This window comes from Panthera uncia (assembly GCF_023721935.1).
Source record: "Panthera uncia isolate 11264 chromosome C1 unlocalized genomic scaffold, Puncia_PCG_1.0 HiC_scaffold_4, whole genome shotgun sequence".
Classification (NCBI taxonomy): domain Eukaryota; kingdom Metazoa; phylum Chordata; class Mammalia; order Carnivora; family Felidae; genus Panthera; species Panthera uncia.
The window spans coordinates 75,810,880-75,816,120 of record NW_026057585.1 but is presented as its reverse complement, the minus strand read 5'-3'; positions in this window follow the sequence as shown (position 1 = coordinate 75,816,120).

Genomic DNA, 5,241 nt, shown 5'->3' with positions numbered 1-5,241 from the left:
TCTTTCTTTCTTTCTTTCTTTCTTTCTTTCTTTCTTTCTTTCTTTCTAGTGTGAGAGTGGGAGTGGGGCAGAGGGGCAGAGAGAGAGACAGAGAGAGAGAGAGAATCACGAGCAGGGTCAACACTCAGCATGGAGCCCAGTGTGGGGCTCAATCTCACGACCGTGGGATCATGACCTGAGCTGAAATCAAGAGTTGGACCCACAACTGACTGAGCTGTGCAGGCGCCCCGCTACTTTTTTTTCATAGCGGGACTGGAAGGATTAAGCTGTCATTATGACCGTTGCTATTTTATTTAAACGACCGCACAGATCCAGGAAGGGAAGACTGCTTTGACAGGAGTTTGCCTCAAAAAGACCCAGGGCTTTGGCTGATCTCAGATTAATACGAGGGCCTCGTATGGATGGTGACGTCTGTGATTAGAAAAGAGGGGGCAGCTGGTGGCTCAGTTGGTTAAGCGCCCGGCTCTTAATTTTGGCTCAGGTCATGATCTCACGGTCCTTGAGTTCGAGCCCCGTGAACTCAGTTTGGAGCCTGCTTGGGATTCTCTCTCCCTCCCTTTCTCTCTGCCCCTCCCCTGCTTGCGCTCTCTCCCTCTCTCAAAATAAATAAAAACAAGCATTTCAAAAAAGAAAAGAAAAGAAGGTAGTCATCCCCGGAGCCAACATGGGCTCAGCAAGACCAGGCGAATCTTTCAGATTCCGGACAGTTTAGCGATTGGGGGAATCTGTTATTTATTGGGTGCCTGTCGTGAGCTGGATACTTCACATATATGATCTTAATCTTCACAAGTTGTGCTCTGGATGTGACAGTATCCATTTTACAGATGGGAGATTGAGGCTCCGGGAAGTTGAATGGCATTCCCAAGACTGAGGGCGCTGGGATTCAAGCCTGAATCTGTCTGGCCCTTCGTGTCATATCGCGCTGCCTCCTAAAACACTGGATAGGGTCTGTCATGCTCTCTAGGACATGATGGCTGGCTGGGAGGGCATCGAGGGGGCTCCTGTCTGGCTGAAAGACCGCCACAGAGTGTTCATAGAGTCGGAACCAGGTCAGTCTGTGTGGGTCTTTAGAGGTAGCCGTGGGGCTCTGCCTTCTACCCTGTTCTGACCAATATATGCCACAGACCCAAAAGGAGGTATAAAGGGTGCAGGCCTGTAACAGCAAGAGGTGATAGAACAGAGAAAAAGGACAGAGCAGAGCTCAGATAGCAAAGTCAGGATACTGAAAGATTTCAACAGGCTGGAGTGGTCAGGTGGGTTTGGCATGATGAAATGTCCCAGGGACAGTAAAGGCTGGGGCCTGTCTTGACTACTGGAAAAAATGAGAAAGGGATTTAGGAGTTCAAGGGCCAGTGAGTTCAGTATGTGTCACTAGGCTACATTAAGAAAGGTATGGAGTTTGGAACAAGGGAGGGGGACCACTGTCCTGGCCCAGCCTGCTTTCTGCCCTGGGGCAGTCTCTACTGTGCATATTTGAAGGTCATGTGTGATTTTCTGTCCTTCATCTCTTTTTGCAGAGGGGGGGTGGCGGTTGAGGTAGGCAGAGCCCTTCTGGAGTTTGGCCCTTGGATTCCATCCAGAGTAGCCTTCCAAAATGCCACCTTTGGAGGTGGGGAAGTAGCAGCAGATTTTCTGAACTTCTGTTTGAACAGAAAGTTCTGGATCTGGTCTTTATGCTCTCTGGGCAGAGGAATGTGCTGGTCCCTGAATGCTGAGGAACTGGGAGGGGTCCTGGTCCCCTTGGCCACTGGCCAGGTAGGTCCACTCCCTTTCCAGCTATGTCCTTCTCCTCTCAGAGCCTTATCCCAGAGGTCAGTGCTTCTCCAGGGCCTGGCAGCGTTGGGTCTTCTGTGCTGGAGGCGGGCAGGAACAGAGAGCCTTGTAAGTTGCTCATGTCGGGGCTGGATCCCTGCTTGAGCTGGGGTGTCACCTGCCAAGCTGAATTCGGCACAGGAAGCGCCTGGCTGGGAGACGTACTGTTTAATTTGGAGGTTCTGTTCCACTCTGAAACGCACTGCTCCTGCCAGCTGCAGTGAAGGGAAGCTGTTCAGCTTTCCTCTCTCATGCCAGGATCACAGCCACTTTTTCCTGAGAAAGAAACAGGGCTGCAGACAGTTTTACTCATTAAATGCTTCTTTTCCTTTTAAATCTGTTTTTACAAAAAAAAAAAATTTTTTTTTTGCATGAACAGAAAAGCGAAACGAGTGATATTAAAATAAACAAGGCATTGGAGACAGGAAGGTTAAAGCAGATTGTTGGGGGTGGGGAAGGGGGTTGGAGACGCCCCACGTTTCTGCACACAGGCTGCTCATAGCCGGTTGAAAATGCGAGCGAGAGAAAATGTCCAGGAGTCTGCCCACCTCCCAGCCCAGAAGAGCTTTTTTTTCCCCCTCAAATGTCTTGGGGATTTACTGAGAAAGAAATGGGGAGGGGAGCTCTCATTTATCAAGAGCCCACTAAATAAATGCTAGACCTGTAACCTGGGTGATGTCATTCAGTCCTCCGAGGAACCCTGGGGGATAGGGCCCATTTTATAGATAAGGAAGGTTGAGGCTCAGATGTATTTTTTTTTTGAGAGAGAGGGAGTGTGAGAGAGAGAGAGGACACAAGTGAGTGAGGGGCAGAGAGAGAGAGAGAGAGAGCAAGCGAGTGAGAAGCGGGGCTCACCCGGGGCTCGTGTTTTACCTGAATCAGGGCTCGAGCTCACCCGAAGCAGGGCTCGGAGGCTCACGTGGGTTAAGGTTAACCAGTCGGCGATATATGGAACTGGGATCTGACCTTGCATGTGCCTGACCTCAGATGCCATGCTCTTTTTGCTATCCTTTGTCACCCTGAGCAGTTGTATATCCAGCTGGCAGGTGCAGAAGGAGGAAGAGGAGAAAGATGAGATGTTGGCCAGCCCTGAGGAGTGGGTGTCCTACCTGGCGAGAGGGCACAAGACACTGATTGCTGTGAGTGAGCCAAACCTTAGTTGCTGGGTTCTGACAAATACAGGGGGTTGGGAGAAGGGTGTGGGGTGTGGATGGGGTTGGCTTGATAACCAGGATAGGTTTCCTGGAGGTGGCCCTCTGGAAGTTGAATGGAGGTGAGAGAATGGCCTTGAGCAAAGGCAGGAAAGGTGCTAATCTGGCTTGGGTGTGAAGAGGTGAATCAGGGTGGGGTTGTCAAGATGGTTGTGTTGGAATCAGGGGATCAGGGTGGAGAGTGTGATGCCAAGAAAGAGTCTTGGGCTGCGAGGCAGGTGCCTGGTTCTTGTCCTGGAGCTGCCACTGCTCACTTGCTGTGTGGTCTTGGGAAAATCCCTTTCCCTCTCTCGGCCTCAGATTTTCTGTCCGCTAAAATGGTGGAATTCAACTCGAGAGCCCCTACAGACCCTTGTAGGGTCCCATGAAGAGAGAAGGTGACTATAAAATCCAGAAGGCCTTGAATTAAGGACTTGGCATTAGAATCATCAAGAAATATTAGTCTAAGAGGCCCCCAGAAATCACCTTCTAGATCATCTTACTTCAGTCTGCAACGAGTTTTTGAGGTGAAGGGAAGGGAGGTGGGAGAGGGAGGGGCCTCCAGAGGCCCGGACGGCATGCAGAGGACACCGAGGGGTCTGGCGGTGTTTTACACGCATTCTGCACCAACATGCGGTGGACCAAGAGGTAAGGGGTCAAACAGGAGAGGGAAGTGAGGCCAGACCGTGGAGGACCAAGGGGCTTCCGTTCTATCCTCTGGGTAGTGGGGAGCCATCGAAGGAGTGGGAAGGACCTGCGCAGAGGGGCAACTTTGACAGATCACGTGGGCAGGTTTGATGATGTGTTTGACGGGGGCTGGGAGTCGATACAGGCCAGGGTGAGTGCCGGGAGGGCAGTTAGGGCGCCGCGTGTCTGCTCAGGGAGAGACGGTGATGGTCTGAGCCGTGGGAGCAGAGTGGGCATGTTGAGGACAACATCCGTTCAGGAGGAACTGAGAAGTGGGGGGGATAGGATTTGTTGATTGACTGCACGTGAGGAGTGAGGCAGAAAGACCCCAGGTTTCTGGCTCTGTGGTCCTTACTGAGATGGAAACACTGGGGGAGGGATAGGTTTTGGGGGGAAGAAGATGAATTCAGTTTGGGTTTGGTGAGTGTGAAGAATCAACGGAACACGTATGTCATGACTTTTTCATTCAATTGATCACTCCTTTCTTCATTCATTCGCCTTTGAGCATTCACTGTGTGCCAGGCACGGCTGGCTGCTGCCTTCCCGAAGCTGTCAGTCTAGAAGGGCACTCAGAAAGTTCTTCCTCATGCTGAATTTCAGTCTGCCGGATTTTTGGTCTTCTTCTGCCCTTCGGGACCTCGCGGGACTTTTCCACCTTCAGAGAGTAGAGACCAGTGGTCGTGGCTCCCTGCGTTGCTTCTGGTTCAGGGAATATGGGGCTATGCAGACCATGTGTATTTAGAAAGTTGCATAGAAATGGATTTCGGCCCTGAGTGCCTTTTTGCATGGCCTCATCTGTCGAGTGGGTTTAATCAAGCCTCTCTTACAGGCGGTGGTGTGCTGGAGTGGGTTCCTACTGGCCCAGAACCGACTGAAGGCATCTCTTCTCAACTCTGTGGTCAGTGACGTCCCATTGGTAGCTTGAAGTCAACCATGGTGGGAGTATTTACACCATGGGAATTGGCCGCTGCTACAAGCCGGGTCTCTTTCTTTCTTCCAGACTGCTAGTTGGTAAATATCTGCCAGCATCCCACTGCTTAAGGACTCACGGGCAGGATGCAGGATGTTGAGCACCTGGTGCACGGCCCCCGTGTAGGCACACCTGCTTGGCACACAGTAGGAGCCGCACAAACGTGACTCCCTTCTCCTCAGACATCTCTCTTGTAGGGGCAAAGCGATTGTTCCATTCACTCAGAGCATCACCTCCCTTTCAGCCAGGGACGGCTCCTTCTCTCTTCTCAGACGACGTGGTTCCAGCGACAGCTGCCCTCTACTTGCTCCCTCTGGCCTCGGCAGAGGGGTGGATCCAACAGGATGAGGAGTTTGGAGTCTTATGAATCTGGATTTGAATCTTGGCTCTGCCCCCTGCTAGCTGTGTAATAACCCTGGGCGAGTTATTTAATCGCTCTGAACCTCAATTAAGTCACCTGTAAACTGAGGACAGACATGCCTCCCTCATTAAGTTGTTGTGCAGATGGAATGAGGTAATGGGTGTGTGTGGGTGCACGAGGCCCTGGCAGCGAGGCGGCAGTTTCAGTGGGAGCTTGACCGA